General features: G+C 41.3%; 2 protein-coding genes across 3 annotated transcripts in view; one reads left to right on the forward strand and one right to left on the reverse strand.

The window, feature by feature from the left end:
- LOC129373311 (leucine-rich repeat and fibronectin type-III domain-containing protein 4) overlaps positions 1 to 20,126 on the reverse strand; it is a 50,713-nt gene extending 30,587 nt beyond the window's left edge. Inside the window, exons 1-2 of one of the 2 annotated variants that reach the window (XM_055051198.1) lie at positions 19,333 to 20,126; positions 17,935 to 18,531 (exon numbers count right to left, since the gene is read on the reverse strand). The gene's annotated coding sequence lies outside the window, so the exon portion shown is untranslated. Of the gene's footprint in view, positions 1 to 17,934; positions 18,575 to 19,332 lie in introns of both variants that reach the window. The other variant, XM_055051197.1, reaches the window with a different exon arrangement.
- The window catches only part of pcxb (pyruvate carboxylase b), a 329,618-nt gene that overhangs the window by 206,983 nt on the left and 99,439 nt on the right, over positions 1 to 23,196 (forward strand). The gene's annotated exons all lie outside the window — the stretch shown is intronic.

The raw sequence follows: 23,196 nt of genomic DNA on the forward strand, positions 1-23,196 counted from the left end.
ATGTGGGACCAGGGAAACTCAGAGTTCATGGAAAAATGGATGAAGCTAAATATGGAGCACTTGTGGGAAAAAATAAAAAATAAAACAAGCTAGGTTGATGCAGGCTGTCATCTTCAAGCTGGTAAACATAAAAAAAAACTTCAAATTACTCTTCACTCTCCATCTCGTCTGGGTGAGACAGAGTAAAAATGGGTAAAGCTTCGTCTTTAGTTGTGCAAAATCTACTTAGAACCATGTAACATGGATAAATGAGATCGAGTCAGGTTGATAGTCGTCCCTAAAAAGCTCCATCAGGAGTTTTTTTCATCACTGTGGGGTCAAGTTGTGTCTCCACTTTCCTATCACTCATATAGAAACCTTCCTGCTGTACATTTGTCCATACTGTCTCTAATTTCTGCCTCCAGGTGAAAGCCCTCTCATCCATCTGCCCCGGGCATGCCCAGGCATGGTTTTAACCTCCATACCTCTCCGACTCTATTAGTGTACGGCCATGGATGGTTTCCTTCCCTTCCCTCCATCTACCTGCAGTTCCTTTCACCTGTCTCTTCATCCTTACTCACCTTCCATCTTAGAACAGTTTCCGCCCCTGGCTCCTCTGTAAATTTCCACTTTTTCATCTCTTTGTCTCATCCCTTTTTTCTTTTCCTCACTTGTGTTTGCCCTTGAGGCAACCTGAATACGACAATGTTATCAGTCACAGCTCTTCCTCACCATCTTTTCCCACCTCTTCCTCCTCCTCCATCTTTTTGTCTTGTCTCTGTGTCGCTTGCTGACTCGGCTGCTGACCTCCACATCTCCTTGCCGCCTCTTGCACCTACTTTTAGTCGATGTGCGCTCGCACGACTTCTTGCACCACGTCAGGTTCTTGTTGTGTTCCCTTCTGCGGCCTGCCTGCGATCCTTTCTCTCTTCCCCTTTCATTTATCTACTTCCTCTCCCCATCTGCTTCATCACTTGATTATCCTGTACAGTCATTTTTCTCCCTTACGTCTCCCTCACTCCTGCAGACTTTTTTGTTTCATTTTTCACCTCTGCATCTCTCTCCCTCCTTCGTATATTGTTCTCAGATCTCATTTGCAGCCCGGGAGTGCAGCGTTGAAGCTTTCTGATGGGCGTGCACACAAACTTGGATGTAAGGGATCCCTTCACTCGCTGATCGATGTGACCCTAAGAGATGGATCACAACCTGTCCAATTCATTTCATGTGATCTTTCTTTCCCTTTCATTCTCACCTCGCTTTGGTCTCACTACGCTTTACCTCATATTTTCTTCATAACTGTTGTCGCAATTGATCCTTTATGTTGTATAAACTATCTGATGGGAGGGTCAAGGTTTCTCTGAATTATGATGATCTTTATTTGTTTCTCAGGGGTCAGTGTCCTGCAAATCTTTCCTTCAACATACCTGAACCAAATAATCAGGTCATTAGCAGGACTCTATAGTCTCCGAGTTCATAACAAGGAGGTCATTTAACAATCTGACTCAAGTGTGTTGGACCAGGGTTTCATCTAAGAGTTGCAGGACACCGACACCCCGGAGACTGGAGTGCGACATCCCTGATCTAATGCAACTCGTTGCCTTCAGAGGACTTAATTAGTAAATAGAGCCCAGCTTTTCTGAGGTTTGTTAGGGAATAAACAGCATATTAAGAGACATAGCAGATAAATCAGGGATGAAGTTGTGGGGAAGTTCAAATAATATCCCTGATATTCAATATGTAAGGAGAATACCATCTAAACTGACTGGCGAAGTTATTAGAACATTAATCCGAGAAGCTATAACGATATCTGGAGGAGCTGCACAGATCCACTGCTCAGGTACAATGAGTTCATAGATCAATTACGCAACTGCAAACCTGCTTTTTATGAAGGAGTGTGAAGATGAAAGTCATAAGTTCAACTACAGGCACAAAATTAGCGCTGTTAGCTCTAATGCATACTAATGCTGCATTAGAGCCACTAATGCCGATTGATGCATATTCTACACATAACAAAAATAGGCTTAATGCTCATAACTCAGTCTGCCTGGTAGCAGAGAAGTTTTTCCAACGTGATGCTTGACATCTTAATTTCCAAATACTGAGATCACCTCTATTGTCAGTTCTTAATTTAGCTTCTGTTTGGCAATAAAATCATTTTAACTTACAGTTTGCGGTGTTTTAAGCAATGTAGGAGGCTCAACAAACGTATGAGAAGTTTAATTTATGGGTGACATGCAAAACGCGAAGCGCTCTGCACCCTTAACACACCTCAACCATGGTAACACTCGACGGTGGCAGCATTCTGCTGTGGAAATCCATGAATCATTTTCTGTTCACTACTTTGTGTTGGTTTGTCACGTATGATTACAGTAAACTACACTGTAGTATGTCGTTGCAATTCAGTGTTTGTTCTGTTAAATTTAAATGCAATAGTGAATTTCTTTACAAGTTAAAGAAGCTCTCAGTTTAAACAATTGCAGAAGAACTCTGAAATTTCACCCAAACTTATTATACATGCATGATAATTTAATTTCAGAGCAACTTTTCAAAGACTTGCAGTTCTCTACATTCATCATTTTTGAACCCTGCTATCAGATTTCATATAAACTGACTCCCAACTTATCACTGTCTGAACACTTCTGCAAATCTGGGGTTATCTATTTCAGTTTTCCCGCACATCTGAAACATCACTGAAAATCCTTTTTCCTTCCGGCAGTTTTCTATCCCCTGTACTGCTCTTGGTTGTTATATAAAACTTTTAATTCCGATTTTATCATTCCTTTTCTCCCTTATCTTCGGCTGCCTCTGTGCTGTGCTCGTTGTTCTGCTGCAGCAGTAAGAATTTCCCCTCTTGAGATCAATAAAATCTCATCTTACACACTGTACTGCAGGGAGGTGCAGGGATCCGTGTTTCTGTGAGCGCACAGCTGCGAAAATTTGCCAAAACAGCATCTGGCTTTAATTTGTAAGGATCAACTAACCAACCTGCTACTTGTCTGAACATTTTTTCCTGAATGAATCCACCATTTTACTTTTACTTCAGAAAATAAAATTCCTCTGTGTTTTGAGGAATTTGCAGTGATCTTCAAACGCATCTATGTTAGAGAAATTCTCCGTCTTGCTCTCATGAGGCAGTAGACACTAAATTAGCCCTCCAGAAACTTTATTTACTCTTTTTCGCAGCAAAAGATTAAAATGAAATGGCTAATCGAGGACTGAAATGCACATCAGAAGTTAAGAGAGCAGAAATGGAACAAAGACGACCATAAAAAAGGACATTTCTGTTGCGTTCCGAGTCGCTTTCACCTCCTCAAGCTGTGCAATATATCTGTATCTACCTCAGTCTTTTTTTTTTCTTTTTGCTCTTCTATTTTTAGAAATCTCCAGGTACTTCACCATGCATGAGGCTTTGAGCCTCCAGAGAGCCAGAAACGGACGAATGGAGAGGAGAGAGGCCTGCATGATGTAAAAATATGTGCTGTGAAAGGATTTGGAGCACAACTCCGCTGCACCTGACATTACCCAAACTTTTATTTCAGCGTGGCCTCTGATTGTGCAGCCAAATCCATCTAAATATGAAGCAGCTAATAGGTTCAGAAAGATAAATGTCCACTGGTTTGGAAGGGATTCTTTCACTCTCCTTCCAAACCAGAGCAATTAAGAGATGCTTCGTGCATGACTTAAAAGCTCTAATTTGCCTGAAAGTTTCATTGGATTTCACATTTAAGGCCTAATGTAGCTTTAATTTCCTTGTTGGCCTTTAATTCTCCATGGAACATTATAAATGTCAGTCCCTCAAAATATGCTGAGCACAATTAATGACGTTAATAAACTGTATGTGTGCTTGTGTGTGCAGTTAGTCTCCCATCCGCAAATGCCATTAGCCCATAATCGACTTAAATCGACTTAGTGAATGTTGTGGTGTTTATAAACAAGGGGATTTGTATTAGCTCTCAAAACCCACTTATCATGAGAACAGTAATCCACAGATCTGATTGGGCTGCGGGTTGCTGCGCCGCAAGAAATCAGAGAAACTCCCGACGTCAAAACATCCCAAATAAGTTAATCTTTCACTGCATTTTGGATTTCATAAAGTCCTGCACGGAAATCTGAAATCATCCTCATGTTTGTAGATTTTCATGCAACATTTTAAAGAAGTCTCGATCAACATTTTCTCTTTGCTTTCTGAATCGAAGTTTTTGTTTGGACTCAGGGTGTTTAAAGATTTTTATCAGAATTTGATTTAATAATCATAAAAGGTTCCTAATCTCAAAATATTAACATTTTTAAGGCATCACCCAAGAATAGAGCTACCAAAATTGTATATATTTTTTATTTAATTATAAGACAGAACAGACAGGTCAGTGATGACCAATAGAGAAATACACATAATTTTGCAATTTTGCACTTTGATATGGGCTTCTGTCTCTTTAAGAAGTTCCTGATCTTCCTTCACCACATCGTCACAACAGCGCTACTCCATTCACGCTGTTTATAGCCATTCTCAGGAGCATCAGACTGAAAAGTAGTATGATGAGCTCAGCAGACTCGCAGTTCCACCAGCTGTTTGCTAATTGCTGCTGCCACTAGTCTAGAGGAGTTCTCTGTGTAGACCACAGCTTCATCTGCAGCCAGCAGATTCCTAATGTAAGTAAATACTCGCGCCAAAGTTGTGAAATAATTTGCCCTTGCCTGTCAGGGAGACTTCTGTTTCTGAGTTGGATAGTTTTATTAAAAGACCTTTATTTGATGAACTGTTAGATGATTTGAGTTTGTGACATGGTGCATAATCCTACACGAGGAAGACACCAGAATATGGGCGCATGACCATCATGAACCAACCACCATGAAAGGAAACATTTCCCAGTGGATTTTTGCTTTTAAAGTGGTTTATTCCAAACTCTGACCCTGCTGTCTGAATATTGCAACATTTTCGCTGTGATTTGTGTGAATTTCAGCCTCAGTTAGCAGTCTGTTGCAGAGGAAAGTGGTAAACGCTCTGGTCTAGCTGTAGGTCAACATCTTCAAATTTCACTGTGTTCAGATTGTATTCCTCACATCTCAGTGGAAACAACTGGTTATTTGAGCAACTGTTAGCTTTCATCCTCTCAAATTAATCGTCTGCCTGTACTCTTTTGATGTCTACAAAGCTGCTGCTCACTGGATAGTTTCTATTTTTTGCAGTCCCAGAAGATCAGCAGCTTCTGAAAAGCTCATGTTGTACACAAACAGAATGTTTAAAGTTAATTTCCAGTTTTTTGTTTTGATGTTAAAGGTGAACTTCAGCCAGAACTCTCCAGTCATTCACCAACTTGCTGCTGCATGATTGGCTTATCATGCCTTACACTTATTGTTTTGTCCTTTTGATGGATGACGAAAAATTTATCCAAGGAAACGTGCAAAAACAGCCATTTGAAATGCCTTCCAGAGAACACAAAGAACTGATCCAGCTATTTTTAGAAAGTCACAACAACTTCTGGCTGCTTGGAAGCAAAACACTTTTGTGTTTCAGCCGAGATGTACTTAAGCGTCACATTGTTTTATTCTGAAATAAAGAACTCTGCACGCACAGATACAGACTGAATATTGAGGCAGCTGCACCAAGATTTCTAGAAACTCGCTCATATTGGAGGGCCTAGATATAAGGTGAGCACTTGCATACTGAAGCAACCAGGAGCATACCAAAACAGTCTTCCCACACAGTCATAATTATAGGGAGGCAGATGCATAGACACACACACACACACTTCCCTGCAGGCAAGAAACAAAAGAACGCCCACGCAGCCTCTTCTTGCAGCTGTCGTGTGTACTGTAAGCCCACTCATCCTTTTGATACTATTGCTCTTTAGCCGTATTGTCCTCTTTAGTCAGCTGGAGTGTATCAGGAGCAGGAAGGGGTAAAAATTTCATATAGAAGCGTAGCGCGAACGCAGGAGAGCTTAGCAGTGTGAAATGGAGAGAAGGAGTAGGGGGACACAAAGAAAATGGTGGGGGATTGCATAAGATGGAGGAAAATAAAAAGGCATCAGTGTAAAGAGCAGAAGAAGAGTGAAATACAGGAGTTTGAGGAAGATGGGGAGGGAGTGAGGGATGAAGAGTCAGCAGGTATGAATGTGTGTCGTTAAGCAGATGGGCAGAGAAATATGTAAAGGCGATAAACGGGTGAAGGCCGCCATCCGTCACTGTCAGGGCGAGAGGGATGTGAGAGGGAAGAGTGGATTTGATTAGCGAAAGGAAGAGCTGCGTTAAAAAATGACTGTAAGGTGTTGCCAACCTGATGGAGGAAAATAAGAGGGTGGCAGAAAAATAAGGTCCTCTTACAAGTTTTTGGCCTTTTGAACCAAACTTGTAGTGGAGAAGCAAGGCTGCATCTGGTTTTGTTTCCACCTGACTAAAAATAGGTCAGTGATGACGCGAGGTGATGCCCACTCCCCTGGGTGACGGATCTCTGTTCAACTTATTCATCTAATTGTTCTCAAGGTCTTTGTAGCGCCGGTATTACCTCACCTAAAACCTGGAGACATGCCAATCATTTGTTTGGGAGACTTAGGTCTCTGAGGAAAATCTTTCTGGGTTTTCTGTCTGATTGTTGACCTTTTTCACAGCAAATTCATGCCTTTGATCCTGAGGAATGGGAATGTTTAATCAGAAAACAGCACAACCTATTTGGTTGTTTTGGTTGTCTTGATTTCTAATGTACAGCTCTGTAATAAACAAAGAGCCCACTGCACAGAACCCCATTGAAAACCTCCTGGTTATTCCACCAAATACTGATTTCCGAGTTAAAACATCAGTAATGTTGTTTCTAAATTAATATAAAATTGTTTTCTATGCATTATTTGAGGTCTGAAAGCATCTTTTTTTTTCGTTATTTTGACCATTTCTCATTTTCTTCAAATAAATACTAAATTTTTGCTTGTAATTTCAGAGACATGTTGTCAGTAGTTCATAGAATAAAACAATATTCATGTTACTCATAGACCTAGAAAGAGTAAAATCAAAGAATCTGATCATTTTGCAGTGATTTCTTGATTTTTTTCCAGAGGTATATGTGAAGATGAAGGTTTTAAAAAATCGATTTCTTTCAAAACTAAGATATTAAACGTGACCACTAAAACTTTTTTCCTGAAATGTCAGCGAGCTGACAGTTACTGGTTGGGTCTCCTTTTGCTTCAGTGGATCTGCTGAGGTGTACTGGAAGCCCAGGTTGGTTTGATAGCAGCATTCAGGGCAGGTCAGCTGTTCATCATGAAGCGACATTCCACCCCAAACCGTCACCGACTGCACAAACGTCACACTGGACCCAAGTTTTATGACTCTTTTTTTCCTTCAACTTAATTTTCCGTTAGTATTAGGAAATTTGATGCAATATTTAATACTTCCCTTTCAACAATAAAACAACCGTTCATTTCTGATCTTCAGGTATCTAAACTAAACACACGTGACCAACCGTTTTCCCTCCTGATACACAAACAAACTGCAACAAGATGAAAATAAGCCTTTTAAATTTTAGTCTAGTTTTATTTATGGGATAAATGAGTTAAAGAAGGACTATATAGAGCAGGTATGGTGTCCGTTCCAGGTGAATATGTTTGTGTGAACAGTCCCCTTCTTTATCAGTGACCTATTTGTCGTTATCACGCCGCTGCCCTCCTGATTATGTCGACCATAACAAATCCATGACACAAGATTTCTGCATTGAAAATTCATTCTGCTTGGTTTCTGGGGCCTGCAGCTCAAGGAGGGGAGGAAACATAAGTTATTACTGGATCCAGTCGTAAACAGTGATACAGCTTGAGTAGCTTTTTTTTTTTTGACAGCTGCAGAAAATGTAATTGTCTTCCAGTTTGTCTCACTTGCCTGTACCTTGAAATCTTTCACAAAAATGGACAAAGTTGGTCATTGAGGGAAAAGAAACTTTGATTTAAGAATGTGAAAACTGCTGTGTCACCACAGCTGGAGTCCACAAAAACAGTTTTATTCTGATATCCTCGGCTAAATCCTCCTGCGCCGTTTATGAGGGGAGAAAAAGGCAACAACAACAGCCAGCTTGTTTCTGTTTGTGTACGATGAGCAAGTGTGAATCTGTCTCACTAAATCCTGTTGGAGCCCATCCTACTTGGAAGATTTCGATAATTGTCTCTATTTTTGGAGCACGGCACAGTCAGATTATTAAAATGTTTTTGTTTTTCTTGCCTCTCCCAACCCTGATTCACTTCAGACATTAAAAAGGCTCCGAAAGACCTAATTTTCCGAAGCTGTTGCTCATTTTTCCCCTCTCCATTTAAAAACCATGACAGCTTTGTTTTTGGGTGATTTTCCTTCAGCTGGATGAAACTACTTGCCACTGATGTGCATAAAATGAGAGGACAAGAGCGTTTCATCAGTCAGTTTGTGGGATATTAAGGCACTTCTGTCTCTGGCGCTTTATCTAAAGAGAAGTTCTGACTTAAATATTTGAACTTGGCAACTCATAAAAGAAGAGCTTGTTTCCTCTTCATGCTGCATTTGGAGTAAAAACCTAATACCATTGGAGGCTTTGAAGTTTTCTTCCCTTTTTAAGGTTTGCATAGATAAGAAAGGCAGTCTTTAATTAACCTGGAATGCTGTGTTACAAACTGAAGTCATGAAAGTTGCTTTCTACCTTAAGTTTCTTTTTCTTGGGCGAGAGAACAGCAGCTCTTTTATATCTGTATGAACCGACTGAAAAGCAGAAGGCAGCGTGACCCCTGTGCTCCGATTTATCCGAGAATCTGTGAACCATGAGGAAAAACTGAAGACATTCCTGAGAACTCAACCAAGCATGTCGTTTTTTTCCTCCCTGTGAAATTTTTTTTTATCCGCTGTGTAGAAATTTGTACCTGAAGTCAAAACTCAAATCTTTGCCCTTTCTTGATTCCTCATCATCTCAAATGATTCAGCAAGTCTTCTTAATGTAAACAAAAGGCTAATCAAGATCCAATTTTCCTGCATTTAGTATCTTTAGCAGCTACAACAAAGCAATTAGCTGCAGCTAAATAATAAAAGCTCAGATGGATTTCCCTCGTTGCTTCATATTTGTTAGTTTGAATGCTCCAGGCAATCATCAGGCTGCTGATAAGCAGCTTAAACCCCTCAAATGGCTCCGGCTTTTCAGGCGCTTCCCCCCCAATCAAGTTGCAAAATGCATTTAAAGTTTACATCGTCTTCACGGTTCACCTCTTCCCAGTCTAAGGTAAATCAGTTGCTGAACGCTGTTATTAACGTTATTAACACCTCCATGAGGGTGGCAGGCGATATTCCGCCCTTCATGAGTCGCTCTAATTTCCCCCCCGTTGGAAGAGAGCGAACACAAGCTGCAAAGCTTAGGGGATCCTGTTTTCCAGAAGGTAAATTGAATTGGCAGCTGTGGTGACTGTGACTGTCTTATTTTAGTAACACGGGGGAAAATCGAGTGGCAGCGTGTCATAATCGTCAAAAAAAAAATACAGGACAAACCTGAAAGCAGACAGTTTAAGCTAAACCAGAACGTCGACCCTGAACATACAGCCTGAGCTACAGTAGTTTAAAACAAACTGGTCCAGTCAAAGTCCAGGTCAGAATACAATTGAGAATGAGTGGCAAGACTTGGAGTGTTATAGAAGCTAATCATGCAATCTGACTGAGCTTGAAATATTTTACAAAGAAGAGTTGGCAAAAATGTGCCTAAATGTGGAAAACTGGTAGAAATGTGTCTAAAGAGTTTTCCTCCAAGGTCAAATGCACACCACAACAACTGCGTCTTCATTTACCCTAGAATTTAAAATTACAAAAATGTATTCGCTGAATGCAAATATGGCAACGTAAAAAGAAAACTAGTATTTGATCATTTACTAAATCTGCAATGGAAACACGTTTTTTGCAGCAGAGATGTCACACAATTCAATTAAATTCTTATTTAATGAAAACACAGCAATCACAAAATTGTGTTTTTTCGACATTATAAGAACATCCACTAAGATTTGTGCACATTTGCAATGGAACCACAGCTAATCATTCATGCTAAACTATAAAACCATGCATCGTCCTTTGTGTTGATCTGTGACAGACATTACCAGTGAATATGATACTACGGTACATAATGGAATAAAGTTTGACCAGTAGGAATAGTTTCCCCCTCTGTACAGCAGAGAAAACAGCAGAACCAAAGTGTTAAACGGCTCAGTCACACTGCTACACCCTGGATTCCTCCTTTTCTCCTTGTAGTGGAGTCATTTGTCATTGGTTGATGGTTGTCAAATTGAGAAGCATCTCAGCAATGTTGGGCTTTGTTTATTCCTCACTCCAGATGGCATTCACATAGTTGTATCTGATTAAATTGCACAGTGGTTTAAGATGGGAGCCAATAAAAAGCTGTAATTAATTGCTGACAGTCTTCGTTATTGCCACATGCTCATCTCTTAATGAAGATGCCGTATTTTGTGAAATGGAAACAGGGAGGGGGGGATTCATTTTGAATTTGCATCGTGTGTCTGCAGAGATTGTCATTTTGATGTGTGTAAGCCTTATTTTGTTAGACTATTTTTTGCCATTATTGCTGTCATTTACATATATTTTTGCCTTAGACTTCAACATCTGAGCTGATGCAGCCGAGATCCAAATATGTTGATTTTAACTCCCCAGAATAAAACTGTCATCAGCTGAAACTGTTGATTGAATGCTGTTCAGAATTGCCATCTGTATACTTGTGGCATTTTCTAGGGCTTGGAGTGAACATTGGTCAGCCATTAGTTTGAAATATGTAGTTTATTACAAATGAATGTTCACTTTTGCAGATTTCAAGTAGTCTCACTCATTGTGTGCTACAATTAGGATGATGGGTGAACAGCCGCGCGGGCCATCAGATGAGGGTGTTTTTCTCCATTCAAATCAGCTCAAACCTGCATTTTTACTGCAGTTCAAAGACTGCACAGCAAAGAAATTGTAGACAAATGATTATTTGATTCAGTAGTGGTGCAATATTGATATCCGCAGCAGAAAATTCCATTCTTAGATTTTTTCAAACAATGAAGCAAATGCGCCACTATTTAACTGACTGGAGATTTAAATTGAACTTTTAAAATTTAATTCTCTTCATATTTACACGTTTTGTCCATTTCCTGTCCTTAAATGTTGAAAGTAAAAGCCACAAGTGCCACACAAATCTTTAACAAAATAATAAGTGTTTAAATCACTTCAGAGTTATTTTTACAACAATGAATCAGTCCTTCAGTCCTTTTTCTGATGTCTTCTTGAGGTTTTTTGCTCCTTCCATATAACAGATGTAACCAAAGATGATCCTGAGAGTTCAAAATGATTAAAACCTTAACTTTAAATAGACAGACTTTCTTGTTCATCTTAGCTGCATCTCTGCAGCACAAACATGAAGGCCTCATCTACTCTAGTTTGATGTTTTTCTCTGATTGGGATGAAAAATCCTCTATCCAGATGGTAATTCTGCATAAATCCTATTTTCTAAGCCACTAAATGATAATCGTCACATTGGCCTGACAAAACCCAGCAAACATCTGTAGATTGTTTTAGCTGTCATTACTGGACTTCTAGTGGCATTTTGCGGAAAATGAAAGTTGCTCAATGCAGAAAACTGTACTGATAACATCAATGAGTATGCAGTAAAACCAGTGGAAATTAATCAGATGCTCAACTTTGGAAAATGTTTTCAGTCTGCATTAGTGGATGAGATGCAAAGCAGAAAAAGTTAATCGAAAATATCTGGTACTTAAATTTTTTTCACACTTTTTTTCTTCATTTTCAGTTTTCTCTTCTTTATCTTACCGCTGAAATCTATCTAGTCACTTCTCACTCTTTCCTAACAGCTTTTGCTGCCACCTTGCCATATTTTCAGCGGGTGATTGTTGATGTGTTTCTCATGTGCACCTGTGAATGTTTGCATTGGCCCAGGCGAGGACAAAAACAACAAACACCACTTGGGCAGCAGCACTTAAACTGGCCACCTCTGTGCAACGTTTTCCGCCTATTCAGAAACCCTGCTGCGCCAATCATACTGGACCCTGATTGGCTTACACGATAGGACGCTGTTTGACAACAGCCACGCTTGTGTATGTAGTCACAGGTTGATGATTCAGCAGGGATCCTAGCTTCCTCAGGGGGAAGAGCTGAACATGAGAACAAATACCCAATCAGCAGCCTGCATCTAGCACAGTAGGTCAATGACATACCAGCCATGCCTTTGAATCATAATGATGGATGTATTGATTGATGCTACCGATGGGCAAACAACACTGGTGCACATATACCTCCTTTCACTAATGCTTTTCTTCTTGTCTTGTTTGCTTTTTCCTATGTTGCTCTCATCCATTTGCTTTCATCCCCCTGTGAAACAAAGGGGTGCACAGAGATGCAGAACATCAGAGATAAGAGCTGGGAATAACACAAACATCCTTTGAGGAAAATGGATGCCTGTGGCGTCTGTATCGAAAACACGCTAAATGATTTCTCGGCTGAGGCTTGTTGGCATCGTACGCGTTTGATCGGAGGCCTTCCTCCGCCGTAATGAATCACAACTTTCACTGCAACTCGACAGAGCGCTTTCTTGCTGCTCTCTCCTTGATTTGTGACAATAATAATGCCGAAACAATGCGGCAGTTCATCCAGCCTGCGGTGTTGTTGGTTTCCCTCGAGCTTGTTGACTTTTGCACGTCAAAATGCAAATGCTCAGCATTGCTGATACAAGCAGAAAACACGGAGACTCAGACTGTACGTGTGGCAAACGAAGTGCAAGCTGGTTTGCTCTGACAGTCGTCACCCACGCTGCATTCAGCACCGTGATTCACTCGAGCATCTTCAGCCCACATCTGTTGACGTTGATAACGCAGGCGAACAAATGTGCTTCCAGACGTATGGTGCAGGATTTAGATGCATATGACTTTAAATTTGGCTCCTTACGCATGGCTATTAACTCTCCACTCCTTTGTTTAGGTTCCCTGTAGAAACTATCAGTTTTTGTGCTGCCAATTATCTGGGACATCTTGTTACGTTTCTTGGGTGTTTAATGTGAGCCCGAGTCAAGTTTTGCCTTCAAAAGTCACGACTCATTTAAGTCTTTTTAAAGGGCGAGTCTTAGTCGATGTACAAGTCGTCGAAGGGTGAGTCTGTGTCAAGTTTTAAATCTTTATGAAGCCTGTTTTTGAGTCAAATGTGTTTTGAGTCTTTGAATGTTGACATTGATCCAAGTATTGAGCTTATGTTTCTTCTGATTTTTTAATCAAGTTGGAGTCCAGTTTCTAGTTTCTAAAGTTTAAAAACTTGACTCGGACACTCCAGTCAAAGGGTGAGTCTGACTCAAGTTGCTAGACACAAAAAGAGGCGTCCAAGTCAAGATTTTAGCTTTAACAGATGAATCTGAGGCAAGTTCAAGTCTTTGAAAAATGTCTGGAGTTTCTCTTGGGGGGTCAAGCAAATATTTTTTGTCTAAATCTTAAGAAAAATCGAAGTTATGAGTATGTATAGGTAAGATAAAGTTCATTTTATAGACCTTAAATGACTGAGTTAGGATCTAGTCTTTGAAGAGTCAAGTTTTTGATCTTTCAGAGGACAAATCAAACGTAAGTTTTAAATCCTTAGAGGAGAAGACGTAGTCATTTCACACGTTTTTAGAGAACAGGTCAACAAAAGAGTCAAGTCTCTCTTGAGTTTTTGAAATCATTCAGCTCAATTTTTTATTCTGAAGTCTCTAAGTCACTTGAGTTTTCTCTTCTTTGAAGGTGAATCAGAGTCCAAATTATTTCAAGGTTTTAACTGACCTGCATTCTGGTCAGCCATGTAGGAGGTATTCTCTTGAAAGATATGCTAATCTGGACTTTTCAGAAATCTTCAGATATCAAAAATGTCTTTTTCCATACCCTGTTGTCCTTCATCCCGTTCTCTCCTCTTGTGCGACTCTTCCTTCCCCTAACACCCCCTGTTGCTTCGCTCTCATTTTCACACTTGGCTCTCCTCCCATTTCTCTTCACTCTCCTTCCACCCTAAAACCAATCTGCCGTCTGTCTCCAGCGGTTGCGTAGTTACGGTTTGTTCTGCTCATCAAGCGCCCGCTGTGCATAAACAGTCTGTCAACAGTTTAATTACTCATCCTTTCACCCTTCTTTCCCTTACTTTCTGTTAACACACATCCCAGTTGCTTCCTGCCGTTTACGGCGGAGCTTCCTGGTTGCCCAATCTTTGGCCTTGTCCTTTGTTTCCTGCCATGTCTTTAATCATTCCAGCTGGATTTTTAGGTCAAACTTATCATTTAACATTGATCTCTGACTGATGTATTGTCACTAGACTTCCTCTCTTTTCTTATTTCCATTTGTCATTCCTCCACTAAGGTGTCATCTCTAAGCCTGGTCTTCCTCTTTTGACCCTTTCTCACCCTTTGTTTCTCTTTCTCATTGTCCTTAAATGTGGCCACCATGCTTCTCATCCCACCATTTGCTTCCAGCTAGGCATCCCATATCAGTGGTTCAAATATCCTCCATTTCCCTCCTTGATTGAAAGCTGCTTAACTCTTGAAGGTGTCTGACACTTCACAACCCTCGTCCATCATCCCCGACATCTAATCACCTGTCTGCCATGATCGGTTTTGTGTAATTATCCACGAATGTCCGCTGCCATCGTGCTCAGCCACACTTTTTTGATTGCTTAATCAGACTGTCCCTCCTTTCTTTTTCGCTTTTTAGTCATAAATTAACAATAATTAGGCTTCCTAATGTGCTGTGAAGCATTGTGTGTGAGCGCGGGAAGCATTCTGAGCTAGAGGGCTTTATGAATCTGCAGAATATTGGCCTCAATTTTCTATGGCAAGGACCCAAACTTTTTACTTTACAGGCTGAAAGAAATTGCAGGCTTTGTCTAGTCTTTTTTCCAGCGGATCCTGTCTATCCCATACGTTTTGCTTCTTCGCCCATCTCCTCTTTTACTTTCCAGTCTGTTCATGTTGGCAGGCCTCCTGCTTTGCACAGTGTGCACCCCATCTGCTGCTCTCCCCCAACTGTAGCCCATGAAAGGCGGGCACCCCTAGTAACAACGAGCCACACGGTGCATCTGCAACATAATTGAGGGAATGGCTTTTTTATGGAGCTTTTACTGAACCGGAGGAGTCTCTCTGCTGCTCTCTTTTCTTGCTGCACTCATTAGTGCAGGAGCACAGAGCAGTTTTAAGATTACGATTTGGGTAAATGGAAATCCTCTTTGTCACACTTTGAAAGATTCAGCTAGTCCTTCTGCAGAGACTCAGGTTTGAAGCAAGTCGAAGATGGAGCGAATGGTTGTGGGTTTCTGAGCAGGTTGAAAGAGGAAAACGATGGAGCACAAAATGAGAAAGAGAACATCCATCCATCCATCCATCCATCCATCCATCCATCCATCCATCCATCCATCCATCCATCCATCCATCCATCCATCCATCCATCCATCCATCCATCCATCCATCCATCCATCCATCCATCCATAGTCGTTGCTTCGTAACAGACTTTGAGATCATCTAGAACTAAATGTATCTGTGATGGACAGATCTCAGTCGGTCCTTTATTTGATCCCTTTAAGCTTTATTTCAGCATTATAGACTATTTAACGTGTCTTGTCCTAGTTTTCCCTTTTCCCTCTATTTCTTCCATTAAATTGCATCTCATCACGTGACGAAGCTCCATTCATTTAAATCTCACTCCTCCCCTGCATCCTTTCATCAACCCAATCTTAACCCTCACTCCCATGTCAGCCCTCCCTCTTCCTCCCTATCTGTGTCTTTCTCATCGCCTGCTTATCCTCCTCCCGATCCAGTCAGCCTGATCTCATGTGTCAGTGTGCCAAATCTGCTTGTGTTTGCGAGCAGACGCGGCTTACGTAAAGAGCCTCGAATGAAGGGAGGTTAGAGCACAACAAACGCTCCTCTGCCCCGCATCCCTCCATGCTGCCTTCATACATGCAAGGCGCCAGGTGAGATTGCATAAAGGCCTAGGTGATGAAAGCCACGCTGAGACGTGCCTATTGAGTAATCCGATACAGGACAGCTGGCTGACACACAGTTGAGTGTTAGCATGGCGTGGGGTAAGAAAGAGGGGTGTCAGAGCCGCGGCGGAGTGATGAAAGCTTACAGTCATCTGTGCCATATGTGAGATTTGAAACTGCGTCCTTCAGTCTGCATGCACTCCGTTTGCCTTCTATGCTTCTGCTACAAATGCACATCTGTTCATTATTCACAGTCCCTGAGTGCGTTTGTGTGAGAGACAGAGCCTCTGTGCCCACCACATTCATGCACTTAATGATTCAGCACACAAGGCCAAACCATGCAGATATGGATTTGAATCTGCTGGACCAACATGTGCTCAATCTTTCTGCACACCCTAAACTTCAGAAAACTAGCATGTGTTTTATTAGGGTTTCATAAACAAAGCAGTACGTAAAAGTGAAGGGGAAAGACGGCGACGCATTGTGACGACCTCCCTTGGCTGCAGTTACAGCCGAGTGTGTTTTTTATGGTGCGTTACGACCAGCTTTGCTCATCTGGAGACTGAATCTGTTCAGTTCAGTCAGATTGGACAAAAAGCAACTGAAAACCTCCAAGTGTTGTCTGAGATCCTCACTTGAATTTAAGTCTGGATTTGACTAGGCTGTCCTAATACATGACTAATTCAAGATATTGTTGGCTGCCTGTTTAGAGTCATTTTCTATTGGCAGTCAAAACAGAATGATGCTGTCACTACCAAGTTTCACCACAGGAACATTTAAAACACATAATTATGTTTTACATGATGACCAAAATGGTCCCCTTCCAATTTCCATAAGGGCAAATTTCTATAGTTGGGCTGCATGAGAACTGCAGGTCTTGATGCTCAATTCTGACTTTCTCTCTGTTTCCTTTTTACTTGATCATACCATCAATTTAATCAGACTTGTGTGTAAATGGTTTACAACCCCAAAGTGACCCGCTTGAACAGAAGAAGTTGATTGTTGAGCAATGGGAGCTGACAGGATTGTCACAAGACGAAGGAAGCTAATAAAAAGAAGAAAGCCTCAACCACTGTTTATGTCCAGATTTACAGCGTCTTCCTTGTCTTGAAGCACACTTATGTCTGAAATGCAACTTGACTGCAGGCACTTTAAAACAATTGTACACTTGTCTGATTTAGGATCACATATTACGTTGGGCTCTTCAGGCAGGGGGAAAATCCGTATTTAGGTCACGTTGAGAGTCTCGCCCAGGGCTGGGGAACTCCAGACCTCCAGGGCTGGTCTCCCTCAACTTTAGATGTGTCTCTGCTTCAACACACCTGAGTCAAATAATGAGGTCATTAGCAGGACTCTGGAGAACTTGACTGCACTTAGGAGGTGATTCAGCTGTTGGATTTAAGTGTGTTGGACCAGAGAGACGTCTAAGAGTTGCAGGACACCGGCAGCTCTACCAGACATGACCAGCCTTCTACCGATTCTCCCACCCGAGCTGTGGCTCTCTACACCTCCTCCACTGCCTCTTGGCTGCTTCCCCAATCAATGCTCTCCAGTTAACGTCTCATGCCATGAATGCGACTTCACATCTTGTTTTCGGCATGAAAACCATCTGAATGCGCCATATGGTTTCCCTTTTCTGATTGAGAAGTGGACTTTATCATCTAAACCAGCGTTAAATGTGATTTTTATTCACAAATGTTGTCTAACAAACCTCTGATGTTTGCATACTGAGATTAAATTACACGTCATATGACTATTTCTGAATAAGGAGACTTCTGATAAGTTTTTCCACTAGATTTTATTTAGGGGCATCAGAGTAAATGGAGCTGGATACAAGTGCATGCCAGAGTTATTTGATTTATACTTCTTTCTTCCATTTCACAATTATTTACCATGTCATGTTGGTCAATCTTATGAAATCCAAAAGAAAATGTGAAAAAACGGAATCTTTTTTAAGGTTGTGTGTGTGTGACGCTCCGTTGACGTTACCTTTTCCGTCTGTGCGCCTCTATAATCCAAATCAGCTCCACATGTCATCCAGGTTTAGGTCTGTGTGTTTTGTGTGTGTGGATGAGGATGTGTGTCAGTGTGGAGCACAGATCTCGCCTCTGGTGTTTGTGCTGATACGAGGCCAGCCCAGGGCTGGGTGGGTTGTGTTTTTACTGGTGAAACCTGTCCCACTCACTCCTCCGCACAGCAAAAAGGGAAAAGGCTGATGTAGGTCAACCTCTTGAAACCGGAGAGTTGAAGAAATCCCAATCCCACGATATCCGCTTAGGCTTTTATAGACTGAGAAAAACCTGGAAAATCCTGATTGCTTGCTTGATTCCGGCGCCGTATTCCAAAAATTTGAAGAGAGATCCAAGAATCCACTTTGCTAAAAATCCGATTTGTGGCGTCTTGATGCGATTTCCTCCTGGCCGTGCTCAACTTTACTCCTTCTCTCCTGGTTTTCATTCCTGTTCATTCTTCGTCTTTTATCTTTCATCCCCCCCTACTTCCAGCTCTGATTTCCTGCCCGCTCGGCACGATGCACATTTACTCTCCGACTCTGAATTAGTCGTTCCTCGTGACCTTGGGTGGAAACTGAGGGAAGCGGGATTGTCAAGACAGATGCATCGTTAGAAATCTGAAACAAAAGACGCGTGGACAGTGTGAGAATGCTGAAAACAAGATGTGCAGTCACATCTTTCACCCTAACTTCCCCCTCCTGTCCATCTCTGCTCTCTCATCCCAAAGGATGCAACTCAACCTCACCCTCCCTAACCCCCGTCACACCTCCTCTTCTTCCTCGCCTCTCCTTCCTCTCGCTCCCTTTCACCTGTCTGTCAGAAACAATCAATAGCTGCGAGACCCTCTTAACGCTCCTCAGCGGGCTGCATTGGCTTATTGCTGCACAAATGCACTCGTGCACACACACGCATGGTCGTGCAGCACTTTCACACACCTCCACAGTCGCTGCCACCACATTCAGTAAGTAGTCATGCAGTGATACTCTTGCACACACGCTGCCTCTTCCTCGCTGTCGGCACACGCGCACACACACGCGCACTCACACAGCTTAATGAAACAACTGAGCTATTGATCAGCTCCATGAATGTCAGACAGTTCAAAAGTCCCCCACAGCCTCCCACCCTCTCTGTTTGCCTGTCAATCAATCTCCAAAAGCCAACTCTGTTAAAAACGAAAATGAAAAATCTTGTCTGTGCAAAGTGTGTTACATCCGTGCGGTTTCTCTGCTCCAAACTGAGGAATCTGGGATGCATTTGTTACTTACTTTCCTCTTTGGCAATTCCAATTTAGCTATTTAAGCGATAATGTCGTCCCTCCATCCCTGTCTGACTTGCTCTTCCCGGCTTTCTGTGATGAAAAGGTGGAATTACTAACCTTGTTTTCCGGATCATTCCTCCGCGACTCCTGGAGCAGTCACATCTCTCCGTCTGCCCGGCTCTTGCTCTATCTCAGCTCTGCAGAAAAACACCCATCTCTCTCTCTCTCTGTCTCTCTCCCCCCTCTTCTTCGTTTTTCCCTCTCTCTGTCTCTCTCTCTGTCTATCCCAACACCCCTCCACCTCCTCGCTGCTCTCTCCTCTCAGTCGGTCTCGACAGCTGCAGCAGCGCTCTGTCTGCCTGCACTGACGCTCTTCCGTCAGGCTGTGGGCTGATTGAATTTTAAGTCATGTTAATCCCACTGAACAGGTACTGAATGAAGGAGGGGACGAAGAACGGAGAGAGAGAATAACAGGGACGCAGGCGAATCACAAACCTCCGCTCTCTCTCCCTCTCTCTCCAGGTGTTTTTTTTTTCTTTTTTCAAAACTTCATCCTACTCTTCCTTCTTATAATTTCATCCGTCTTCCTGTCCTCTTGGTTTTTCCTTCGTATTGTGGATTGACTTCATCTTCAAGTGGTGAAGAAGAGCGTTATTCCCAGGTCGCAGCAACAAAAGGCGTTTGTGATCCGTCTCCGCAGCACCAAGCTGAAAGAACGCACAAGAGAGGGAGGCATGAAGATGAGGAGCATGAGGGATGCTGGGACGAGGCGACGGAGGGCGGGGAGGCGGGCAGGGTGTAAGAAAAGAGAGAGAATCATGAAGAAGAGGAGAGATTAGGTGAGAGGAACAACTGGACACAGAGGAGGAGAAAATGAAGCTTGGAGTAACAGACTGCGCAGCAGAGGAGCAAATTACATTATTGGGATAATTTATTACACAATTATAATGTTTTTTTTTTGCTTTTGATTCCTAAAAGTCAAAATTAAGAAGTGTTTGCAGAAAATAAGATGAACATTTAGCCTTTAACGTAAGATTTGAGCTCAACGTCATGCGAGGCACAGAAACATTGCAGGAATGTAAAAGTGACAAAGAAGGAAAAATGTCAACTTTTCACTGGAGAAACGATTTGGATTTACATTAATTACAAGCTTCAGCATGCACTTAAAAATTTTACACGACACCTTCTTATGGTTTTAGACAAAAAAAATATTATCAAGATGAAACATTTGAATATTTAGGTATCAAACCGGCAGATTTACAGTTTTGGTAGGAACATTATGAATGGCTGAAATAAATCCGTATGAAAATAAAAAAACTTCAGTGATTTAAAAAAAAACTCAATTTAGGTACAGTGGACCAGTTCCTATTGGCAGATTCATGTATTTGAAGAATCTCGATTGTTTGCAGGAAATTTGCCTTTTGTGAGATTTTTCTAAAGAGCCTATTTAAAATATTTGAAAGAAAATTCAGCTTCAGCAGGTGCAATGCTGCTTGACATGATACTGGCTGACGTTTGCAAAGCAGCCAATCATGTTGTGCCATTTATTTTCTTTGGAGCTGACTGGCTGAACCCCCAAGAGTGGCGATAAAGGAAGCTCTTTTTTTGTCTCTGACTGCCTTGAATACCAGGGATCTACTGTATGAAAGGTTTATCGTGGATTCTTTTTTATGCGGCTGTGATTATAATCCTGGCTCATGCAGCCCCACTAAGATTTAGTTGCATGTCACGTTGCCTTGTTAGCTTCTATTTGATGGAAGCATAAATTCATTAATCCGGTCTGGTTCCTGGTACAGACGATTCTTTGAAGCATCTCTCTTAATACTACTGTATCTTCTCCATCTATGAAGTGTTTCTGTTTGTTGTCCTGTTGAATCACCTGGTTGCATCCAACCTTGAAGAATTTGTCGTCTTCATTATTCTGTCGACTCAGCAGAATCAAAAATTCCCTGAAAGGAATTGAGGTTGAACTGAGGATCTTTGAATCTGTATTGTTTCAGTAAAAAAAAACATCCTAATTGAATAAATTTACCATTCACCTCATGAGCTCTTCACTAACTTCCTGTAAATGTCGCAAACAAACCTTTCTTTGGTTTCTGCGCACCTCATGATCTCTTACCAGCTTTTTAACACTTTTAAAGTCCAGTAAATGCTGAAAGGTCTGGTATGAAGTCACGTTAATCCATAAAAAGGGCTCCTTAAAGCACTACAAACTGTAAAATTTAAAAAGCATAAAATATTGATATGAAAATTATTTGGAACCCTTGAACTATCAGGTGAATGGTTTGGAGTGAACATAGCTGCTTTGGCGCTGAAAGTTTCTTTGTTTCACTTTTGAACTGGTAAATTTCTATCATTTTTTGAGGTTTGGGTCCTAATAATCCTGCTGAAAAGATTCAAGACCTTCGCTTCACACCAAGGTTTCTCAACTCTTTGCAGCACATTTAAACTTCAAATGGTAATCTGCTGATTTAATTAGTTCCTTCTGATAGATTAAATAACTTCCCCACCAAAGGCCCTGCAGGACGAAGCTCTACTTCACTTCCTGAGCTTCAGCGGCTCTTTTGTCCCAGAACATTTCAGCTCTAAATATCTTAGAACGTTTGTGAGAATTAATTTTATTCTGGTCCTCTGTTATTGATATGTGACATATCTTTTTTCGTCCTATTTTCCCACAAAAATACTTCCATTTTTTCGTCTGTATCTAATTGCTGCGTCCTGTGTTGATCTTGTTTTTTATTTACACATGAATAATGCAGCAGTGTGTTACAGGATTGAGGTGTTTTACTGTTTTTGATTCAGAGCCATTGTCATTACTTTTAATGAGATGTTTTAATGCTCCATAACAGCCATTATCTTCTGCTCATATGAGCTTTGGTCCTAGAGGAAACAAGCATCCCGCAAGTCAGCAAAACGTTCCTTATGAGGGACCCTGACGCCTTACAGGAAGTTCCTCTGCTGTCATACCACAAAATACAATACAGTCCACAAAAAGGTCGCCTTTTGAATTTAGCTGAGCAAACAGGTCTGAGCTTCCTATTGGATAATTACTGCATTGACTGCTGTCTTCCAGCTGTCAAGATAATGCAAAGATTAGCTTCTCATTCCGCAATCATGTGGAAAGATGCATCCTGTGTTTATGGAAATGATATCGGTGTGTTTAAGAAGGAAAAACATCTAAAAAGATGCACAATCCACTAGAACTGGGTTGAGAACTGTCCAACTAACAATTATAAAACTGGAAGGAAATTGAAAAAACATCACCTTTGAGGAGGAAACGCTATCATAAAATAATCCTGACTGATTATAATCTGATGAAATGAACAGTCGGTGACATCAAATTGAATAAAAACAACAGTAGAACTCGATGCAGTGAAAGTTGGAGCTCTCAGTGTGTGAGACTGAACAGCTGGGTAGCCTTGAGAAAACCACTAATCATTGACGCTAACTGGAGAAAAAGGCTACAATTCGCAAGGGAGCATAAAGACTGGACTTCAGAAAAAGGTCATGTGATCAATGATGGGTGCATCAGGGTAAGAAGAGTGGCAGATGTTATGATCTGGTTATAGCAGTTTGTCAATAAAATGACCAGGTTACTCCTTTAATGGATTATTTTTATGGAATAACTTTAGCATACTGATGTTTTTTTACTTTACCTATTTACTGAAACTGTCCTTCTCAACTGGGCATTAAAATACTGCATTATCTTTGTCAATTTAGCTTGCTACCAAATGCAAAAGCTAAAAAGGAGGCTTAAAAATGATGCAACACTTTCAACTATCATTATGTTTAATGCTAAATTTACTCATGACATTTGCTCTCTAACACAAAGACGACACTCAAGCAGTGCAGATTTGACATTGTGCGATGCTGCAGGCGTCATTGTCACTGGTTTGTCAAATAAAAACGGCTTTTACATCGGTGAGTTATTTTGACAGAATGGTCAAATCCTGATATGATACCATGCAGATAATACAGATG

Source organism: Poeciliopsis prolifica, unplaced genomic scaffold (genome assembly GCF_027474105.1).
Source record: "Poeciliopsis prolifica strain line A6 unplaced genomic scaffold, Auburn_PproV2 SCAFFOLD032, whole genome shotgun sequence".
In the NCBI taxonomy this organism is placed as follows: domain Eukaryota; kingdom Metazoa; phylum Chordata; class Actinopteri; order Cyprinodontiformes; family Poeciliidae; genus Poeciliopsis; species Poeciliopsis prolifica.